Raw genomic sequence first — 23522 nt, forward strand, 5'->3', positions numbered from 1 at the left:
CATACAAAGAGGTGCAGAGAGCAGGTGGAGTGGCACGGGCAGACAAGACGAGGGAGAGAGCTTCCCATGGGGGAGGTTTTACGATGGGTCGGCTTGGTCAAATGATGGCTTGTAATACCAGACTGTGAAAAGCAGTACATATGGTGGAAGAATAGGGCCTGAACAATATGGGAAGTTTTGGTGGGAAGTTTTAGGTAGGAGGGTTAGAAGGAGATGGATTAAGATATGAACCCTGATGTAAAAACACACCAGCAACCTTAGAGACACGAGGATAAAAATCTCTGAGTCATTTCTCTGTAGCATGGATGACTAATCCTGGGAGATGACTGGCTAAGGATCACGTAAGCTCCAGAGTAAAACTTCTGTTATTTCCATGTACAGATGGTAGATGAAATTATACTATATGTAACTAATCATGTGGGAGGGCAAACCACCAAAGGGAGATACAAATGCGTATCATGCAAATGCCACATTAAAGTTATTCTTATTTACTCTGTCATGTGAAGATTCTCTGAAAGTCCTAGACAGCTACTGGGGAGAGAACCTGGCTAGGGAGTGCCGTTCTGGAGGAGACTGAATCCACCTGAATGAATATAGATGGTAGCAAAAAGAAGAGGAATTGAAGATATAAGGTAGTATATTTCTTTAGGGCAAGACAGGTAACAAGGGAAAAGGAATGGGAGAGTAACATTACAGGCGCCCCCAGATTAAAGAAGGTCATCCGAAGAATGATAGGTATTGACTGGAGGGAGCAGATCCCATATTTGGGCCAAAAGACACAGAAGAAGTGGGGCTAAAGCTAAGAGGAGTGTTGCAGAGACTGGAGAGCGATTCTGAGTAGGTGGCCTGGTACTAAGAAAAACTCCATGCACCATACAGATCCCAGTATGAAGAATCCCATCAGATGTGAACATGGGCCTAGCTGGTCCGTATGTGGGGTATAAGCTGGACTGCAATGACTAGTGGACAAAATGGGAGAGAAATAAAGGTCTGAAAAGAAGCAAACTTGCTCTTGAAGCCCTGGTGGGAAATTTTTAATTAAAGGGCTTGTTGAAGGGAAAGTTTAGAGCAGTGCTTCTTAAAATGTGTTCTGTCAGCACTGTCTAGGAATATTTAGCAATATGAATTCTTTGGCCCCACCAGTCCTACTGAATCAGAAATTTGGGGTGGGGCCCAGCAGTGTGTATTTTAACAAACTGCAGTTTGAGAGCCACTGCTTTAGATGAAGGCAGATTAAAAGTAATTCTGATAAAAAAAATCTTTGCTAGCAAGCTGTCATATTAGGATTAGCTGAAAATTACAGAAGCAACTGAGGAGACTTGTAAGAGAGGAGAGAATGGAGAGTGAAAAGGGGAAAAGGGCCAGATGAATCAGGCCGGGGGGGACCTGCAGGAGAGTAACGTGGCCGATGGTGAGGGCATCAGAGAGCGCTAGAGTGACAACTGTCAGGACACGGGAGGGTGGGAACTTTAACAGTGATTTTATGTTAATCCGGATCACAGCCACTCAGAGAGAGAGGGAGCAAGGAGGGAATGTGGCTAAATAAGAGCTGAGATTATGAGGGGGAACTGTTCAGGAAGCTGTGTGGAGAGGCTAACATGGGATGGAACTATAATCCAGTCCACAGAGTCTGATCAGTGAACGCTGAATATGAGGAATCCGTTTATCTAGAAAGAGCACCGTATTATGGGAGTGATGTGTATATGCGTAGTCTCTGAATGAAGGAGTGGTGCTGAACAGAAGGTAGTTTTCTAAGGTGAAATAAAGAAAAAGGAGTAAAATAGCAAAGTTAAAATTGCTGCCAGATGACAAGGTATCACTTAATATTGACACAGAAATGGTCACTGATACTAATGGGAAGCATATGGCACCAGGCCTGGGGAAGATCTTGATGAGAAAGGGAGAAGACAGGTTAGAAACAATCTAATGGAAAGACTTGTTTAAAGAGTAGAAAATTGGTGTTGAGTGAGGAAGAGAATGGGGATAAGGAGAGGAGGAAACCTCAAAAAGACTAGGCATTCATCACTATGAAAGGTTAAGATACATGGGGGAATTCTCCAGAGGGAAATTGGAAAGAAAGTCCTATAAAAGGGATGTTAAAGATAGATTCAGAAATTAAGGAAATATATTAGGATTTGCAGAAAGTGAGAGAAGCAGCTGAGGAGAATGGTATGAAAAAAATAGCAAAGAAGGAAAGAGCAAAAGATGGAGGCTGGAAGCTAAATAAGGAAAAAGTGTGTGAGTGAGGCTAGGGTACAGAACATGCAGTGTAGAAAAATAAACCTGGAAGGGCATTAAAGAGGGCTAAACGGGAACATTAGGAAATGGGAGTTGGATATTTGTCAGAATTATGCATTAAGATGGAGAGAAAGTAAGGTAAAAATGTAGCAAAGTAAGAATTGGAGTATGAGGTTTTGCTGTCCAGGGTTCTTTTTTGGAAAAATACTAGAAATAATAGGTGTGGTCAATATGGTGAAAGGTCTGAAACAGGCTAAGTGGGATGGACACACAAGACGGGCCAGTGGCAGGAAGCCTATGGACGTTTATGCTGCACCGAGAGTACAAACGGATGCAGTAAACAATGTAGGACACAAAGGGGAGACGGCAGGGGTGGAGCAGCCAGTGCCTGACAGGAGGGGAGTATCTACCCAAAGGGACAGCTGAATCTGTAAGCATGATGTCTATGCAGGTGGAAGCTGAAAGGAGGGACATGGCAGCATGTTTCTCCAAGGCAAAATAAGAAACAGGAGGAAAGGAATGGAAGAGCAAAGTGAAGGTTCCTGCAGTTGTGAAGGGATGATCTTAGAAATGGCATCAATTGACTAGTGGATTATGGCACCATATTTAGACCAAGGTTCTGCTGGAATAAGAAGAAGAGAGTTTGTCAGTTGCATAAAGGACCACTGTATGAACTAGAGAAGTCTTTAGAGTAAACGGAGTGGCAACAATACATATCAGGTGTGTAATAAAGAGACCCAGAATGGAGATTTTTCTTCTATAATGTAGCAAATAATATCACAGGTATTTCAAAATTAAAATGTCCTTATATATAAAGACGATTAACTAACTCAAAGTAAGGTTAGTTTATGATCTTAATATTAACTACAGACATATAAATTATAATTTAGGCTAACATATGAGACCCTTATGATTTGTAGTATCACATGCACTGAACACTTTTTGATTAAGACATTACTTTTTATTAATTAATTTAGTTGACTACAAAATGTTGTGACTTTCTAAGTGATAATTACTTTATCTGATGCACCAAACCAGTAGAAGTAGTTTAGGAAAGAATGGAGATCTTGAAATGGGTTTGAATACTCAAATTGGATGGGAAGGCCCAATGGTAATGAATGGTACATCTAACAGAGTTTCAAGGACCTGGAGAGAAGTGGGAATTAGAGAAGGGCATTAATGCTGTGAGTAGATTTATTTTTAGTTAACAGGAAAGTTTAAGGGGAGTTTTATTATGATGAATTCTCCTAAAATGACATTGTAGTACTCTTAAAACACATCAGGATTGACCAGTTGGGAACATGGGCCAGTGTTTGTCTATAGAGAAGATTGTGTTTCTTGAGGAATGGTTGGGAATCATTAGGGAAGTAAACCCTAGGAGAAAAATACTGTCTCCACTGCTGTGATACAGGGTAGCAGCTGAATGGCTAGTGAAGACATGGCAGAGTGTGACAGAATGAGAAAGAAGAGGAGGGTCTTAATCTACGTAATGGGAGCACTGCATGAATTAGTGGGGTTCTCAGTAGTCAGAGGAGCAAAAAGGCAAATAAGATGTGGACTAAAGAGACCCAAAATGGAGAAGTCTGTCAGATTTCAGGAGAGTTCTAATTGGTTAAAACTGTTTGGTGTTAAAGATTATAATGAGTGGTATATATAATGAGAGAGAAGTAAAGGCCTGCACAGGAGTGAACAGGAGTTAGAAAGTAGACTAGCAATTAAAGTCTTGATGGGAGAAATTTTTTTTAAGAATTTATATATATCTACATATATTTAAAACCCTCAAAGACAGCATTACCTATTGAATATTTATATGAATATTTATAACAATTATAAAATATGTATGAGGAAAAGTATCAGATTATTTGGTGATTTTCTCTTAGAAGGGAGAGAGGTAAATAATTCTAAAGTGGTACAAAGGAAGTTTCAATTATATGTACATTGTTTTATTTCTTTAAAAAAATCTCAATCATATATAGCATAATTTTAAGATATAAAAAAGTAGGGTAGTAGGTGTATGAATTGGGGGGGAACAGAACATTTTAATTAAAGGGCTTGGTTGATAAAAACAGTTAGAGGGGCAAGATTAGGATGAATCTTGATGAAAAGCCATTGACAGCAACCTGAAAGATGTTGGTTTGACCAACTGGAGAATGTGTGGGTGGTAGTTTATCTGGTGAAAAGATGAACTGTATTTGGTAAGAAGTGAGTGGGAGTATAACTCAAGAGAAGACTAATTAATGTAATCACTGTGATTAGAGATGGAAGCTGAAAATATTATATGTGTGTATATGATAGGGCAAATAAAGGAAATCACGAAGACCTCGTTGAGGTATGATGGTAAAGTCTTCAGAAATTAAAGTATCATGTTAGGACTGGCTGTGAGAGAAACCACTGAGACATGTGTTTTTAAAAAGATAAAGAAGGAAAAAGTAGAAAAAAATTGAGGCTGAAATCTAAATGAGGAGAAGGAGTGTAGGCTATAGGCTGAGGTGCAGAGCATGCAGTTCTGCAGAATGTTGAACAGGGAAAGGTACTGAAGAAGGCCAGGAGGAGGAACACTGAGAGACCAGAATCAGAAGTTCAGTGAAGAGCTCTATGGTAAGGCAGATGGCAACCAACTGAAGAAAGAGGTGAGAATATCATTAGATAAGAACTTGTATGATGTGTTGCTGCTCAGAAAGCTTTGTTGGAAAAAGATTTGAAGCAATCAGTGTAGTCAATAGAGTGAGAAGTTAGAGAGTGATTAAACGTGATTAAATGTGACTTCAAATAGGCTGGAGCAGGAATCTTAGGAAGGTCCAGACTCAATGGAGAGTGGAAACAGATTTCAGTACAGAGTGTAGGACGTAAGGAAGATGAAGGCTAAATTCTAAGTGCTGAATATCAAAAGTGTACATTCCAGAAGAGAGAATTAGATTCACCGGAATGATTCTGCTGAAAGAAGAAGGAATGCTGGAGGAAATGTAGGGAGTTTGCAGCAGCAGAAGAAAGGAGAAAAGAAATAGAAGACCAATGTGCAAGTTGCTTGTGGATGGAAAAACATTATTTAAATAGTCATACTGATGGGAGAAACGGCTACTGCTCCGTACTTAGGCCAAAGGTCATGACAGAATAAAAAGAAAGTAGAGAGGATCGCAAGTAAGTAAAGGGGCCTTATATGAATTAGAGAGCAGTTCTGAGTAGATGGAATGGCAACAAGACAGATCAGGTGTGAATGAAACAAACACATAACTGTCAAGTCTCAGAACTCTGTGCAGAATGAAGGAGGACCTGGGGTCTGAAAAAGAACAGGACCTGGGCAGGATGGCTCTTGAAGTTTTAGTGGGAAAGTTACGACTGAAGTGATTGCTTGCTAGGAAAGGTTAAAAGTGATGGATTAGGATCAATCCTAGGGGGAGGATGTAGCTCAAGTGGTAGAGCGCATGCTTAGCATGCACAAGGCCCTGGGTTCAATTCCCAGTACTTCCTCTAAAGATAAATAAATAAACAAACCTAATTACCTCCACAGAAATAATAGTAAATAAAATTATAAAAAAGAAAAACAAACATGACATTTTTAAAAAAAGATCAATCCTGATAAGCCATTGGTGGAAATCTTAAAAACATCACCATTGATTGACCTTTTAGAAGATGTGGATTGGATACTTTTTCTAGTGGAACAAATGAATACTACAGTTGAGGAGTGGTTGAGGATCATGATATTAAACCTCAAGAGAATAACACCGCATTCACTGATATATTATAGAGTCTCTGGGTGAAAGATGAGGAAAATATTTAAGATCTGGTAGGGCAAATATTCAAAAGGAGTTACGGAAGACCCGCCTATGAGTGTGATGTTAGTTTGCTGAGATGTTAAAGAATCATGTCAGGACTGGCTAAAAGTGGAAGAAGCAACTGCAAAGACTTGTATAAAAAAAAAAGATGCTAGTTGGGGAAGGGATGTACGAATTAGGGCGCATTTTAAATATGCAAGATGCAAAATGGAAAATATTACTGAGACCAGAGGAAGGAATGCAGGTTTCACCAGCTCTCCACTACTATCAGAATACTTGTTAACATGAAAAGTTTTTCTCTGTGTATGTGCTCGGGGAACTCGGTACGGTGAGTTAGCATTCTTGTGCTGGCAAAGACTTCAGAGTTCACAGGTCTGTTCGGGATGGTGTATGTTTGCTGTGGTCATAGTTCTTCTGCTGATAGGCTTCCTTCCTGTGCTCCGAGTTTTTAAATATGTTGTGCATTAGTCCTGTCATCTTCCCTGCAATATCTGTGGAACACCTCCAGCAGTTCACCAGTTGGTAAGTAAATGTTTCCCAAAAGTTTCTTATTCATATGTTGTATTTTAAAGATGTATATGTACTTGTTATTTCTCTTGAGAACCTTTTATTATTCCAGGCAGTATAAAAGGAGAATGCAATTACAATCATATCATAGTATGGGGTCACTTTGTACTACATAACAAACATGTACACTAATGAATGAATTTTATGTTAAATAATTACATGGTTATCCTTTAAAATGGTTTATAGTATAAGAAATACTTAAAAGTTTTTATAATGGTGTTTTTGTGATGGTTGAGAAAATATGATAGTTTTTTTTTAAAGGAAAATGGTTATGGGCTTTCTCAAATTTAAGATAATGCTGTGTAAGTGTTTACTAACAAAAACTGTTATTCAGCATATTTTAAAGCAAGGATAATGAAGATTGCTTGTACTTGTGAAGGATCTGAGTCAGGAAGAGAATTGTGTGGTGAGGCATTTCTTAAAGGAAGAAAGCGGGGAGATAAAGTGATAACTGAAAGTGAGACATAAGGTCAGTATCCAGGAAAGTAAGTTTGCATAAAAAGTGCAGTCAACAGAAAGGTTAGAGACAGGTTCAGGAAAGTGGACCTAAAACAAGGCAAGTTACAGGGATCCTAGTGGAATGAATAGAAAACCAAAGCAATTCAGCAAAATATGTAAGAAAGAATAAATACAGAAATGGATTGAGCAATGAATGTAGAAAAAAAAGAGAAACCAAAGAGGATGGTATTAGTGAATGTATAGAGAATGGTACATACTCAGTATATGGATGGTTAATAAAAGGTAGAATAGGGGAAAAAAAAAAGAAAATGGGTGGAAAAGCAGAATTTAACTTTAGATGGGAAAGATCATGTGAGGAACGGCATAGTAAAAACAGGGTTTGGCATTCTACAATCTAATGGAACAAGGAAGACTATAGTGATAGAAACTAAGTAAAAAGAGCAATGTCTGGAAGAGACAGTTCAGAGTAAGTAGATTAAATATTGGGTAAAACAGTTTCACAATGAAGAGACCCTTATTGAGGGCAGTAGAAGTATTGCATTAGTGAAGGAAGTGGACAGAGGATTAAAGATGGGCCAAAAGTATTGAAGCAAGTGAAGGCAGGATGGAAGCGAGTCAGAGGGCAAATACATGCATTAGAGCGGAATATTAGAAGAGGGCAAAGTGGGAAAGTCAGACTGAGTTGTACATTCAATCCAATTCTAAACAAAGGAAGGGAAAAGAGGTTAAGAAATAGATAAAGAGGAATTCAGGTGTCATGGGGGGAAGGGTGCCATGGCATGGGATTGAAAACTGCACATCCATATCTAGAAAGGACTTCTAACTTCATGAGAAACATGGTACTGGACAAATGGAATGGGGGCCGGATGAGGCAGCTGGTTTAAACACAGCAGAGAAGAGAGAGGTACAAGACAGACATGCAGAGCGAGAGTTACACACAGGACTAAAGGAGTCCCTGAGAAGAAACAGAAATGAGATGAAAATATCCTTATTCAATAATAGAGGAAATACACGTGGGACAAAGGAGAGGAACACTGCGCGGATTACAGACAGAGACAGTGAAAGAAAAGATTACATTAAGCCCACTGTGTGCGAGGGAGGGGAAGAGTGAGTAAGGTGGCGGGACAAACTTGTCACAGTATATAAACTTAAACCATATTAAGTATCAATAAAAGAGGAGAAAACGTTAAGTGGGAATGACAAGAAAATCAGGTTAAGAAGAGGGGGTTATGGGTATGTGTACCTTTTTATAGCTGAGTTCAACAAAGGTTCAAGTTTTAAACAAGATCTACAAGAGACAGAAGACAGTCTGGCAATGAGAGTGCAATAGAGGGACAAGGGATGACAGGAAAAGGTTAGAGCGTGTACTACAAAATATTAAATGTGGAAAACAATGTGTGCTCCAATGAGTAGGTTCCCAAAGTTCAGCGGTAACACAGTGAACACTAAGCACTTTGAAAACAATTAACATAAAACACTGAAATCAATCAGGGATGGTTTAGAAAGTTAAGTAAAAAGAAAGTCACACTCAACACTGATTCTTGACTCAGAGGGAGGACAGACCTAAGAAAATGGAAAATAGAACTCTGGAAACTAGACTGGGGTTTGGGACGTGTCAGCTGAAGGGACTGCATGGTTCAAAGAGGACAGTGCCGGGCAGTGTAAGAGTGGGCTCCGTGCTGGGATCTTTGAGGAACAAATGTCAGTGGCAACTGCTGGAAGCCAGGGGCGGGCAAGGGGAGAGGGCAGCCCAGGGGGCCAGGCTGGTTGTGCACAGCAGTGATTCTTCCCGAGGGGGGGGGGGTGAATTTCACCCGAGGGAGGGCTGTGGGCATGGACCCCAAGGGAGGCCTAGCAACACATCTGAGGGTGAGCAGTGCTCTGCTCAAAACAAAAACAAAACCAAAAAAATCCAAACAGAAAACACAAAAACATTCCTGAAAGATGATGTTGATAGGCCAGCCTTGGGGGTCATGCATCCTCGGGTGAGAATCACTGGGGGGGGGGGCAAGGTGGAGAGCTGGGCAGTGGGGGGGGTGGGCGGGCACGAGCAGGTGAGCCGCTGAGTGGGGGCAGATGCAGGCATCAGAGTCAAGACTGGGAGACGTGGAGGAAAAGGACTCAGGACCAGGCAGACAGCGAGCAAATGGATGTAGCCAACAGGGCCTCTGGAATGATGGGGGGTGGGCTTGTATTAGCATCAATGGACCGGGAGTGAAGTGCCAACTTTTTGGTCCCAGAGCTGAGGATGCTTGTGATATAAGGCTGAGAGATGGGAGTGGCAACTGAAAGGAAGCTAGGTGTGCATACGTGAGCGCAGGGCACCGCAGGGGATGTACGTAGCAAAGGAAGGGGTGGAAGAGACGGGACAACACTGAAGGAGAGCATCTGGGAGAGAGATGACAGCCCGGGAGGGAAGAGAAGGAGGTCACAAGCAGTGTCCAGGGCTCTGTGGAGGGGATGTGGGGGTTGGCGGGTGTGGAGGCAAGAGGGGGAGGGCAAAAGGCAAAAGTGCTGTGATGAAAGGATAAAGGCAGGAGAATCAGGGGAAGGGTTCCCCAAGAGCTGTGCTCGAAGAGCGTGAATCAAAGGGGTCTGAATGGAAACATGAAAGGTTATGTGGCGGGGCCTGGAGGAAGCATAGCCTGGGTTCACAGGACATGAGCACGGGCTGGGGAGCGGAGGCTGGATTCAGTCTAGTGTGTCCGAAGCAAAGATGACCGACCTGGGCTGAGCAGCGGATGGGAGAACGAGCAGGGAGGAGACGGCAGAGAAGACGGCTGAATCCGGCCGGAAGACTCACAGCCCGTAGCTGAAAGTGCCGCACGTGAGAGAGAGGGCAAAGCAGGAGCCAGGGTGCAGATCAGGGGCGCCGTCTCCCCCTGGGGGAGTGTGGCAGAGGAGAGGCGGTCCGGGGGGGGGGGGATGGGCAGGTGATGGTCCCTTGCAGCTAAAGAATGAGAGGCTTGTTGAGAGGATCAGAGTGTGTACTGCATCAAGAGAGGGATTACAGAGAGCCTGAAGGAGAAGTGGATGTGGAGAACACAGACATTCTGCCTCCAAAAGTGAGCCACAGTTGTGGCAAACCCCATGCAGGAGGCAGGGCACAATGTGGGTAAGGCCAGCAGGGAACCTGGGATGGTGGGATGAGATGATGGAAAGTCAGAGAAAAGCCCAGAGAAGCAATGACCATCTCCAAAATGGTGGACCAAAAAAGGAAGGGTGCTTAGGGGTGACTTGGGACAGCTGTGGATTTAGGACAGGACACTGGGATGGAGAGAATGGCAACGGAGGAAGCATGAGTGCAGGGCAGGAAGGGAAGATGTAAGGAAGGACCGCTGACTCTGTCGCGTGACTGGCAGAGGCGGCAGGGAAGCAGTGGAAGATGGAGCAGAGGGGCTGCCAAACACACGAGTGTAAGAAAAAGGCAGGATGGGCCTAGTAAGGTTCAGTCCACACCCAGAGTAGGAAAAGGGAGTTAGTGGGGTCTGGAGCAGCCGTGAGATGGTGGTCCCCAGGAGCGAGTCATGCGGGAAGAGAAAGGGACGGAAGAGGGGAGAAAAGCTCACGCAGGTCCTCGGGCTCAGGCACAGTCAAGGAGGCGCCGCGGCAAAGGGGAAGGCCACACGCAGCGCTCCCAGACTGGGGCTGTCGGCCGACCTTGAGGGGCCAGAGGACAGGCTTATGCGGTACTGAGGCTAGGCAGCAGAGCAGAGACCCCACGCCTCGGTGTTTGAATACCTGGGGCCCTCAGGAGCACGTAGGGAAAGGGGACCCAGTGACGGGGTGAAACTGAGGGAACAGGGCCGCGTGTCACATTGAGACGGATCCTGCACAGAAACCGCTGGCAGGTAATCTCGGACCTGGGTATGGACGCATGTGGGTGGAGTCCAGCGGGTGGGTAGCAGATATGCTTAGAAATGGAGGAGTGAGCAGGAATCAAGGCAGAGGTGACAGTTTGCAACGATCACTGAATTCACGCATCTGTTATTCCAGGGGGGTTGCAAAGAGTGGAGGTCTAACGTGTGGTGGAGACTCCACACAGGAAAGCTGGGAAAGAGGGGGACCAACAAAATCTGTGGGGTGTCAGAGGTCTAGTCCGAGAAGGTAACGTGGGCAGCAAAGTGGCCGAGGGAGAGAGCACGCAGTGGGAGGGCGGGGCCGTGGGAGAAGGGGGTCTGCGGGTCGGGAGGCTGGATCTGATGGACTACAGAGGGGGCAGGCAGAATGGGATGGAGAGTGAGAGGAGGGTCTTAAAACCTGCACATGGGTTTTGTGAGGGGAGCATGGCCAAGAGGGAAACGGGGCAAAGTGAGGATCAGGACTGCATCATCGGGGAGTGGGAGGCCAAGGACGGTTGGCAAGGGTGCTTCTTAAAGCCTGATGGAGGTGAAACAGAAGCAGTGGAGGCCTGGGATAAAAGAGGGGGAGGAAGTGTGAGCTTGATAAAGCCCTGAGGGCAATGGCTGGATTAGAGACAACAACAGAAGAAGGAAGGAGAGGCAGGGAGAAGAAAAGGGAGTCTAAAGGGAATTGGTGGCCCGAGTCAGTGTAAACGCTGGATAGGAGACAGCAGATGGTTTTGGAAAGGATGTGGCAGGGAAGGGGAGGAAAGAGTGTGAGCGTGATAGCAGGTCCAAGGAGGGAGCACCCCGACAGAGAAGGGATGACCCCGTGCAACTTAATGACGGGCACTGGGGAACTCTGAGATCATGGTTCCTAGAGAAGAGGAGGGCACTTTCCCTGGACAGGGAGGGAAAAGGAAGAAATGGGTTGCATGAGGAAGGGTCTCAGGAAGGAATGTCCAAGTGGAGCCTTGATGTGGCATGACGGGAGAGTCACCTGCCAGAGACAGGTGATGAGAGGCACCCCGGGGAGGGTGGAGACTGGAGCGCAGTGGAAGGGAGACAGGCTGGACAACAACAGGGGGAGCAATGAGAAGGAGGAGGTGGCAGGTAGGAATCCAGGCAGATCTCAGAGGTGCCAACCAGAAGGAACTTCAGAGATTCGGGACCAGCCAGGGGGAGCAGAGGCATGAGGAAGGAGGAGTGGAAAGGGGTGGCTAGCAGCGGGCGGGAGCAGTGGCTGCTGCTACACCTGGAATATTGTGGCAAGGGTAGAACTTTTTGGCCAGGCTCTTTAATATGGATCCAGGGTGGGGTGTGGTCTGGGACAGGGTTCAGGATTGGGGTACAAATTGAGTTTGACTGGATTGGATGTGAGGGCAGGGTTGGGATCAGTGGGGATGGTGGGGAAGGGAGAAGGAGCTCCAGGCACTGAGAAAATCATCTACTTTGAGCTTATGGAATGACTGCAAGTCCAGTGCTGGGGGTGATGACTACGCTGAGATGAGGGAGGGTGAGACCACTGAATCCACCCAGAGAGGACGAGGGAGAGGGGCTGCAGGGAAGGCAGAAGGGAAACACCTGGCTGTCAGGAGACACAGCTGGACAGTACGACCATAAGGTGTCACAGAGCTGAATGAGGAGGGGTAAACTTTTGAAAGGGACAGTGACAAGCACCTAGAAAGAGAGTTAGACCAAAGATATTGTCACCTGCCTGAGTCATGATGTGTGCGGGATAGGAGGGGTGTGGGCATGAGAAGAGATGGGACACAAAAGTGCAGGAGAGGCTCTGGGGGAGAGAAGAGCAATCGGAGGGAGGAGGAGAGAAGGAGGGCGGACAGCGGTGCCCAGGGCTCTGTGCGGGTCCAGACTCAGTGTGATGGTGTCGGGAGTGGGGCTGCCAGGTGTGGGGGCAAGGAGGTGAGAAGAAGGTGAAAGGAAAAAGGGGAATCAGGCAGGGGTTTCCCGAGAGCTGGGTCAGGAGAGTGTGCAACGAGGGGTCTGGATGGAAACGTGAGAGTTAAAGGAGCGACACCGTGGGGACCTGGGAGGAGAGCGCAGCCTGGCTCATGAGCGGGGGGTCGGGGGCGGGGCGTGCAGGGTCGGTGCAGTGGGTCTGAAGCAGAGATGATGGAGCTGGGCTGAGCGGAAGGTGGGGGGGGGGTCGTCAAGAAGGGAGCACGCAGCACAGGAAAGTACTGAGTCCAGCTGGAAGACTCACAGACGGTAGCTGCAAGAATGTCACACGGATCAGGTAGCACAGTTCCTTTGCTATGTGTGCAGTAGCGGGAGAGCAGGAGAGACCCTGAAAGCGGGCCGAGGATGTAGGTGACCAGGTGAGCGGCGGCCTCGAACAACTGGGAGAGTGTGGTGGAGGAGAGGTGGTCCAACGGGCCAGGAGAGGGCGGAGGGGCAGGCGATGGCGCCGGGCAAGGAAAGGCCTGTGGAGGGCATCAGGGAACACACAGGAGAGAGTGGATGTGGAGAATCCAGGGTCCCTGCCCCCGAGTGGGCAGGAAAGGGGAGAGGAAGCCCAGTGGATGTGGAGAATCCAGGGTCCCTGCCCCCGAGTGGGCAGGAGGAGGAGCACAGCGCAGGTGAGGCACGCGAGGAACTCGGGAGAGGCGGGGTGAGGCCAGAGGAGAACGAGGTCGAGGTCGTAGAGGTAGTGGCCATCGAAAATGTTGGAGACAGGGCACGGCGAGAGGAAAGGTCATAGAGAAGGCCGGAGAAGCAGTGACCTTCTCCCGTCTGGCGGACTCGGCAAGGTTAGGGCGCTTAGGGGGAAATCTGGATGGCAGATGGACTCAGTACAGGACACTGCGGACAGGGAAGCTGGCCATCCCAGGAGCATGAGGGCTGGTCAAGGAAAAGAGCGCTGCATCCTTCTCATGACTGACAGGTGGTAGGGGCATTGCTCAGGGGGCAGAAGGGACGAGACCGGGGACGGGAATCACAGAAGAAGGGAGAGAACCTTAGGAATGTCTGAGGGGCCCAGGGTCAGCGAAGGGGGCACCGTGGAAGGGGAAAGGCAGCCTGAAGAGCTCTCAATGTGGGACTTCGGCAGATGTCAGGGGGAGGGGGTACGTGCGGTACTGAGACGGGCCAGGAGCTGCAGTGCAGAGGTGAGACCTCATAGCCGGAGCATCGGAAGACCTGGGAAAGGAAACCCAATGGCTGCGCTAAAACTGAGGAACCTGGGTGTCACTGCACATTAAGCCGGACCCTACAGAGAAACCACTGGCAGGTAACCTCAGGGATCTGGGCTGGGCTCCTGTGGCTGCAGTGCAGAGTGCAGGCAGCAAACGTGCGTAAAATGGCAGCGGAGTCGGGGAGGAGCAGGCTGAGCTGACATTGCCCAACCATCACTGACTGAGCTTTTGCTCTTCCAGGGGTGTTGGGAAGGGTGCAGGTCCAGCATGTGGTGGGGGCGGCACACAGGGAAGGAGGGAGGAGGGGGACCTCCGAAACCAGTGGGGTGTCAGGGGTCTGGCCTGAGAAGGTAATGGGGGCAGCACAGAGGGAGCGAGCAGAGGGCAGGACGGTGAGGGCTTGAGCAGCAGGGGCTCTTGTTTGGGAGGCTGGATCCAGGGAACAGCAGAGGGGGCAAGGCAGAATGGGACGGAGCGTGAGAGTGGGGTCTTAAAATCTGTACATGAGGGGATGGTGGCCTAGAGAGAAGGAGGGCAAAGGGGGGGTCTGGATGTCATCGGGGAGTGGGAGCGCAAGGCTGATGGGCAGGGGTGCGTCCCGGGCCCAAAGGAGGAGAGATGGAAGCAGTGGAGGCCAGGAAAGGAAGAAGAGGAGGAAGCACTCGCTTGGTGTAAAGAGTTGTGCGCAGTGGCTTGATTACAAGGGAAGAGAGAAGAGGAGGAGGATGAGATGAGGTGAGGATGAGAATAAGGAAGCCTGAGGATAAAGGAGAGGTAGTGGCCTGAGCCAGTGGAAGAACCTGACAGGAGACAGCAGATGGTTCTGGGAAGGACGTGGCAGGGCAGGGGAGGAAAGAGTGTGAGTGTGCGATCAGGTCCAAGGAGGGAGCACCCCGACAGAGAAGGGATGACCCCGTTCTACTCAATCACGGGCATTGGGGAGCTTTGAGATCATGGTTCCTAGAGAAGAGGAGGGCGCTTTCCCTGGGCCAGGTTGGTAAAGGGAAGAAATGGGTCGCATGAGGAAGGGTCTCAGGAAGGAATGTCCAAGTGGAGCCTTGATGTGGCATGACGGGAGGGTCACCTGCCAGAGACAGGTGATGGGAGGCACCCAGGGGAGGGTGGAGAGTGGAGCGCAGTGGAAGGGAGACAGGCTGGACACCAACAGGGGAAGGAATGAGAAGAGGGAGGTGGCAGGTAGGAATCCAGGCAGATGTCAGAGGTGCCAACCAGAAGGAACTTCAGAGATTCGGGACCAGCCAGGGGGAGCAGAGGCATGAGGAAGGAGGAGTGGAAAGGGGTGGCTAGTAGTGGGTGGGAGCAGTGGCTGCTCCTAAGAGCATCGAATGTTGTGGGGAGGGTAGAACTTTTTGGCCAGGCTCTTTAATATGGATCCGCTGGGAATGGACTGGGAATGGGGTAAAGGGGAGAGGAATGGGTTAGGGTGGGCTTTGGCTGGGTTGGCTGGGAGGGCAGGGTTGGGATTAATGGGTGTGGGTGTGAGGTGGTGGGTTGGGGCATGAGCCAATCTCCAGGCACTAAGAAAAGCATCTTTAGCTGCGCTTCTGGACTGAGTACAGGTCCGGTGTTGGGGTGATGACTGCAGGTTGAGGAGAGGATTGGGAAGACCAGTGAATTCACCCAGAGAGGACAGAGGAGAGTAGCTGCAGGAGAGGAGGATGGGAAAGGTCTGCTTGGCGGGAATCACAGAGGAACGTGAGGACGACAGGGGCAGGGCTCTGCAGGGGGACGGTGTTACGGGTCTGACATGAGGAGGGTAAAGCAGAAAAAGGGACAATGGCAAGTGCCAAGATGCACCAGATTTGGACCAAAGATACTGTACCAATGCCTGAGAATCTTAAAGGATGGGGGAGGCAGAAGGAGTATGTGAAAAGAATGGTGTTCTAATGCAGACTGGGGTTTGGGGCATGTTGAGTGCCAGAGAGTAGATATGAAAGGCCATGTGGTGGTTCAAGAGGACAGTGCCGGGCAGTGTAAGAGTGGGCTCCGTGCTGGTATCTTTGAGGAACAAATGTCAGTGGCAACTGCTGGAAGCCAGGGGCGGGCAAGGGGAGAGGGCAGCCCAGGGGGCCAGGCTGGTTGTGCACAGCAGTGATTCTTCCCGAGGGGGGGGGTGAATTTCACCCGAGGGAGGGCTGTGGGCATGGACCCCAAGGGAGGCCTAGCAACACATCTGAGGGTGAGCAGTGCTCTGCTCAAAACAAAAACAAAACCAAAAAAATCCAAACAGAAAACACAAAAACATTCCTGAAAGATGATGTTGATAGGCCAGCCTTGGGGGTCATGCATCCTCGGGTGAGAATCACTGGGGGGGGGGGGCAAGGTGGAGAGCTGGGCAGTGGGGGGGGGTGGGCGGGCACGAGCAGGTGAGCCGCTGAGTGGGGGCAGATGCAGGCATCAGAGTCAAGACTGGGAGACGTGGAGGAAAAGGACTCAGGACCAGGCAGACAGCGAGCAAATGGATGTAGCCAACAGGGCCTCTGGAATGATGGGGGGTGGGCTTGTATTAGCATCAATGGACCGGGAGTGAAGTGCCAACTTTTTGGTCCCAGAGCTGAGGATGCTTGTGATATAAGGCTGAGAGATGGGAGTGGCAACTGAAAGGAAGCTAGGTGTGCATACGTGAGCGCAGGGCACCGCAGGGGATGTACGTAGCAAAGGAAGGGGTGGAAGAGACGGGACAACACTGAAGGAGAGCATCTGGGAGAGAGATGACAGCCCGGGAGGGAAGAGAAGGAGGTCAGAAGCAGTGTCCAGGGCTCTGTGGAGGGGATGTGGGGGTTGGCGGGTGTGGAGGCAAGAGGGGGAGGGCAAAAGGCAAAAGTGCTGTGATGAAAGGATAAAGGCAGGAGAATCAGGGGAAGGGTTCCCCAAGAGCTGTGCTCGAAGAGCGTGAATCAAAGGGGTCTGAATGGAAACATGAAAGGTTATGTGGCGGGGCCTGGAGGAAGCATAGCCTGGGTTCACAGGACATGAGCACGGGCTGGGGGGCGGAGGCTGGATTCAGTCTAGTGTGTCCGAAGCAAAGATGACCGACCTGGGCTGAGCAGCGGATGGGAGAACGAGCAGGGAGGAGACGGCAGAGAAGACGGCTGAATCCGGCCGGAAGACTCACAGCCCGTAGCTGAAAGTGCCGCACGTGAGAGAGAGGGCAAAGCAGGAGCCAGGGTGCAGATCAGGGGCGCCGTCTCCCCCTGGGGGAGTGTGGCAGAGGAGAGGCGGTCCGGGGGGGGGGGGGATGGGCAGGTGATGGTCCCTTGCAGCTAAAGAATGAGAGGCTTGTTGAGAGGATCAGAGTGTGTACTGCATCAAGAGAGGGATTACAGAGAGCCTGAAGGAGAAGTGGATGTGGAGAACACAGACATTCTGCCTCCAAAAGTGAGCCACAGTTGTGGCAAACCCCATGCAGGAGGCAGGGCACAATGTGGGTAAGGCCAGCAGGGAACCTGGGATGGTGGGATGAGATGATGGAAAGTCAGAGAAAAGCCCAGAGAAGCAATGACCATCTCCAAAATGGTGGACCAAAAAAGGAAGGGTGCTTAGGGGTGACTTGGGACAGCTGTGGATTTAGGACAGGACACTGGGATGGAGAGAATGGCAACGGAGGAAGCATGAGTGCAGGGCAGGAAGGGAAGATGTAAGGAAGGACCGCTGACTCTGTCGCGTGACTGGCAGAGGCGGCAGGGAAGCAGTGGAAGATGGAGCAGAGGGGCTGCCAAACACACGAGTGTAAGAAAAAGGCAGGATGGGCCTAGTAAGGTTCAGTCCACACCCAGAGTAGGAAAAGGGAGTTAGTGGGGTCTGGAGCAGCCGTGAGATGGTGGTCCCCAGGAGCGAGTCATGCGGGAAGAGAAAGGGACGGAAGAGGGGAGAAAAGCTCACGCAGGTCCTCGGGCTCAGGCACAGTCAAGGAGGCGCCGCGGCAAAGGGGAAGGCCACACGCAGCGCTCCCAGACTGGGGCTGTCGGCCGACCTTGAGGGGCCAGAGGACAGGCTTATGCGGTACTGAGGCTAGGCAGCAGAGCAGAGACCCCACGCCTCGGTGTTTGAATACCTGGGGCCCTCAGGAGCACGTAGGGAAAGGGGACCCAGTGACGGGGTGAAACTGAGGGAACAGGGCCGCGTGTCACATTGAGACGGATCCTGCACAGAAACCGCTGGCAGGTAATCTCGGACCTGGGTATGGACGCATGTGGGTGGAGTCCAGCGGGTGGGTAGCAGATATGCTTAGAAATGGAGGAGTGAGCAGGAATCAAGGCAGAGGTGACAGTTTGCAACGATCACTGAATTCACGCATCTGTTATTCCAGGGGGGTTGCAAAGAGTGGAGGTCTAACGTGTGGTGGAGACTCCACACAGGAAAGCTGGGAAAGAGGGGGACCAACAAAATCTGTGGGGTGTCAGAGGTCTAGTCCGAGAAGGTAACGTGGGCAGCAAAGTGGCCGAGGGAGAGAGCACGCAGTGGGAGGGCGGGGCCGTGGGAGAAGGGGGTCTGTGGGTCGGGAGGCTGGATCTGATGGACTACAGAGGGGGCAGGCAGAATGGGATGGAGAGTGAGAGGAGGGTCTTAAAACCTGCACATGGGTTTTGTGAGGGGAGCATGGCCAAGAGGGAAACGGGGCAAAGTGAGGATCAGGACTGCATCATCGGGGAGTGGGAGGCCAAGGACGGTTGGCAAGGGTGCTTCTTAAAGCCTGATGGAGGTGAAACAGAAGCAGTGGAGGCCTGGGATAAAAGAGGGGGAGGAAGTGTGAGCTTGATAAAGCCCTGAGGGCAATGGCTGGATTAGAGACAACAACAGAAGAAGGAAGGAGAGGCAGGGAGAAGAAAAGGGAGTCTAAAGGGAATTGGTGGCCCGAGTCAGTGTAAACGCTGGATAGGAGACAGCAGATGGTTTTGGAAAGGATGTGGCAGGGAAGGGGAGGAAAGAGTGTGAGCGTGATAGCAGGTCCAAGGAGGGAGCACCCCGACAGAGAAGGGATGACCCCGTGCAACTTAATGACGGGCACTGGGGAACTCTGAGATCATGGTTCCTAGAGAAGAGGAGGGCACTTTCCCTGGACAGGGAGGGAAAAGGAAGAAATGGGTTGCATGAGGAAGGGTCTCAGGAAGGAATGTCCAAGTGGAGCCTTGATGTGGCATGACGGGAGAGTCACCTGCCAGAGACAGGTGATGAGAGGCACCCCGGGGAGGGTGGAGACTGGAGCGCAGTGGAAGGGAGACAGGCTGGACACCAACAGGGGGAGCAATGAGAAGGAGGAGGTGGCAGGTAGGAATCCAGGCAGATGTCAGAGGTGCCAACCAGAAGGAACTTCAGAGATTCGGGACCAGCCAGGGGGAGCAGAGGCATGAGGAAGGAGGAGTGGAAAGGGGTGGCTAGCAGCGGGCGGGAGCAGTGGCTGCTGCTACACCTGGAATATTGTGGCAAGGGTAGAACTTTTTGGCCAGGCTCTTTAATATGGATCCAGGGTGGGGTGTGGTCTGGGACAGGGTTCAGGATTGGGGTACAAATTGAGTTTGACTGGATTGGATGTGAGGGCAGGGTTGGGATCAGTGGGGATGGTGGGGAAGGGAGAAGGAGCTCCAGGCACTGAGAAAATCATCTACTTTGAGCTTATGGAATGACTGCAAGTCCAGTGCTGGGGGTGATGACTACGCTGAGATGAGGGAGGGTGAGACCACTGAATCCACCCAGAGAGGACGAGGGAGAGGGGCTGCAGGGAAGGCAGAAGGGAAACACCTGGCTGTCAGGAGACACAGCTGGACAGTACGACCATAAGGTGTCACAGAGCTGAATGAGGAGGGGTAAACTTTTGAAAGGGACAGTGACAAGCACCTAGAAAGAGAGTTAGACCAAAGATATTGTCACCTGCCTGAGTCATGATGTGTGCGGGATAGGAGGGGTGTGGGCATGAGAAGAGATGGGACACAAAAGTGCAGGAGAGGCTCTGGGGGAGAGAAGAGCAATCGGAGGGAGGAGGAGAGAAGGAGGGCGGACAGCGGTGCCCAGGGCTCTGTGCGGGTCCAGACTCAGTGTGATGGTGTCGGGAGTGGGGCTGCCAGGTGTGGGGGCAAGGAGGTGAGAAGAAGGTGAAAGGAAAAAGGGGAATCAGGCAGGGGTTTCCCGAGAGCTGGGTCAGGAGAGTGTGCAACGAGGGGTCTGGATGGAAACGTGAGAGTTAAAGGAGCGACACCGTGGGGACCTGGGAGGAGAGCGCAGCCTGGCTCATGAGCGGGGGTCGGGGGCGGGGCGTGCAGGGTCGGTGCAGTGGGTCTGAAGCAGAGATGATGGAGCTGGGCTGAGCGGAAGGTGGGGGGGGGGTCGTCAAGAAGGGAGCACGCAGCACAGGAAAGTACTGAGTCCAGCTGGAAGACTCACAGACGGTAGCTGCAAGAATGTCACACGGATCAGGTAGCACAGTTCCTTTGCTATGTGTGCAGTAGCGGGAGAGCAGGAGAGACCCTGAAAGCGGGCCGAGGATGTAGGTGACCAGGTGAGCGGCGGCCTCGAACAACTGGGAGAGTGTGGTGGAGGAGAGGTGGTCCAACGGGCCAGGAGAGGGCGGAGGGGCAGGCGATGGCGCCGGGCAAGGAAAGGCCTGTGGAGGGCATCAGGGAACACACAGGAGAGAGTGGATGTGGAGAATCCAGGGTCCCTGCCCCCGAGTGGGCAGGAAAGGGGAGAGGAAGCCCAGTGGATGTGGAGAATCCAGGGTCCCTGCCCCCGAGTGGGCAGGAGGAGGAGCACAGCGCAGGTGAGGCACGCGAGGAACTCGGGAGAGGCGGGGTGAGGCCAGAGGAGAACGAGGTCGAGGTCGTAGAGGTAGTGGCCATCGAAAATGTTGGAGACAGGGCACGGCGAGAGGAAAGGTCATAGAGAAGGCCGGAGAAGCAGTGACCTTCTCCCGTCTGGCGGACTCGGCAAGGTTAGGGCGCTTAGGGGGAAATCTGGATGGCAGATGGACTCAGTACAGGACACTGCGGACAGGGAAGCTGGCCATCCCAGGAGCATGAGGGCTGGTCAAGGAAAAGAGCGCTGCATCCTTCTCATGACTGACAGGTGGTAGGGGCATTGCTCAGGGGGCAGAAGGGACGAGACCGGGGACGGGAATCACAGAAGAAGGGAGAGAACCTTAGGAATGTCTGAGGGGCCCAGGGTCAGCGAAGGGGGCACCGTGGAAGGGGAAAGGCAGCCTGAAGAGCTCTCAATGTGGGACTTCGGCAGATGTCAGGGGGAGGGGGTACGTGCGGTACTGAGACGGGCCAGGAGCTGCAGTGCAGAGGTGAGACCTCATAGCCGGAGCATCGGAAGACCTGGGAAAGGAAACCCAATGGCTGCGCTAAAACTGAGGAACCTGGGTGTCACTGCACATTAAGCCGGACCCTACAGAGAAACCACTGGCAGGTAACCTCAGGGATCTGGGCTGGGCTCCTGTGGCTGCAGTGCAGAGTGCAGGCAGCAAACGTGCGTAAAATGGCAGCGGAGTCGGGGAGGAGCAGGCTGAGCTGACATTGCCCAACCATCACTGACTGAGCTTTTGCTCTTCCAGGGGTGTTGGGAAGGGTGCAGGTCCAGCATGTGGTGGGGGCGGCACACAGGGAAGGAGGGAGGAGGGGGACCTCCGAAACCAGTGGGGTGTCAGGGGTCTGGCCTGAGAAGGTAATGGGGGCAGCACAGAGGGAGCGAGCAGAGGGCAGGACGGTGAGGGCTTGAGCAGCAGGGGCTCTTGTTTGGGAGGCTGGATCCAGGGAACAGCAGAGGGGGCAAGGCAGAATGGGACGGAGCGTGAGAGTGGGGTCTTAAAATCTGTACATGAGGGGATGGTGGCCTAGAGAGAAGGAGGGCAAAGGGGGGGTCTGGATGTCATCGGGGAGTGGGAGCGCAAGGCTGATGGGCAGGGGTGCGTCCCGGGCCCAAAGGAGGAGAGATGGAAGCAGTGGAGGCCAGGAAAGGAAGAAGAGGAGGAAGCACTCGCTTGGTGTAAAGAGTTGTGCGCAGTGGCTTGATTACAAGGGAAGAGAGAAGAGGAGGAGGATGAGATGAGGTGAGGATGAGAATAAGGAAGCCTGAGGATAAAGGAGAGGTAGTGGCCTGAGCCAGTGGAAGAACCTGACAGGAGACAGCAGATGGTTTTGGAAAGGATGTGGCAGGGAAGGGGAGGAAAGAGTGTGAGCGTGATAGCAGGTCCAAGGAGGGAGCACCCCGACAGAGAAGGGATGACCCCGTGCAACTTAATGACGGGCACTGGGGAACTCTGAGATCATGGTTCCTAGAGAAGAGGAGGGCACTTTCCCTGGACAGGGAGGGAAAAGGAAGAAATGGGTTGCATGAGGAAGGGTCTCAGGAAGGAATGTCCAAGTGGAGCCTTGATGTGGCATGACGGGAGGGTCACCTGCCAGAGACAGGTGATGAGAGGCACCCAGGGGAGGGTGGAGAGTGGAGCGCAGTGGAAGGGAGACAGGCTGGACACCAACAGGGGAAGGAATGAGAAGAGGGAGGTGGCAGGTAGGAATCCAGGCAGATGTCAGAGGTGCCAACCAGAAGGAACTTCAGAGATTCGGGACCAGCCAGGGGGAGCAGAGGCATGAGGAAGGAGGAGTGGAAAGGGGTGGCTAGTAGTGGGTGGGAGCAGTGGCTGCTCCTAAGAGCATCGAATGTTGTGGGGAGGGTAGAACTTTTTGGCCAGGCTCTTTAATATGGATCCGCTGGGAATGGACTGGGAATGGGGTAAAGGGGAGAGGAATGGGTTAGGGTGGGCTTTGGCTGGGTTGGCTGGGAGGGCAGGGTTGGGATTAATGGGTGTGGGTGTGAGGTGGTGGGTTGGGGCATGAGCCAATCTCCAGGCACTAAGAAAAGCATCTTTAGCTGCGCTTCTGGACTGAGTACAGGTCCGGTGTTGGGGTGATGACTGCAGGTTGAGGAGAGGATTGGGAAGACCAGTGAATTCACCCAGAGAGGACAGAGGAGAGTAGCTGCAGGAGAGGAGGATGGGAAAGGTCTGCTTGGCGGGAATCACAGAGGAACGTGAGGACGACAGGGGCAGGGCTCTGCAGGGGGACGGTGTTACGGGTCTGACATGAGGAGGGTAAAGCAGAAAAAGGGACAATGGCAAGTGCCAAGATGCACCAGATTTGGACCAAAGATACTGTACCAATGCCTGAGAATCTTAAAGGATGGGGGAGGCAGAAGGAGTATGTGAAAAGAATGGTGTTCTAATGCAGACTGGGGTTTGGGGCATGTTGAGTGCCAGAGAGTAGATATGAAAGGCCATGTGGTGGTTCAAGAGGACAGTGCCGGGCAGTGTAAGAGTGGGCTCCGTGCTGGTATCTTTGAGGAACAAATGTCAGTGGCAACTGCTGGAAGCCAGGGGCGGGCAAGGGGAGAGGGCAGCCCAGGGGGCCAGGCTGGTTGTGCACAGCAGTGATTCTTCCCGAGGGGGGGGGGTGAATTTCACCCGAGGGAGGGCT

The 23522-nt window shown here is 51.0% G+C and overlaps 1 protein-coding gene across 3 annotated transcripts in view; it reads right to left on the minus strand.

The window, feature by feature from the left end:
• COPG2 (COPI coat complex subunit gamma 2) overlaps positions 1 to 23522 on the minus strand; it is a 126110-nt gene that overhangs the window by 6666 nt on the left and 95922 nt on the right. The gene's annotated exons all lie outside the window — the stretch shown is intronic.

The sequence above is a fragment of the Camelus ferus genome, chromosome 7, assembly GCF_009834535.1.
Source record: "Camelus ferus isolate YT-003-E chromosome 7, BCGSAC_Cfer_1.0, whole genome shotgun sequence".
NCBI classification, from domain to species: domain Eukaryota; kingdom Metazoa; phylum Chordata; class Mammalia; order Artiodactyla; family Camelidae; genus Camelus; species Camelus ferus.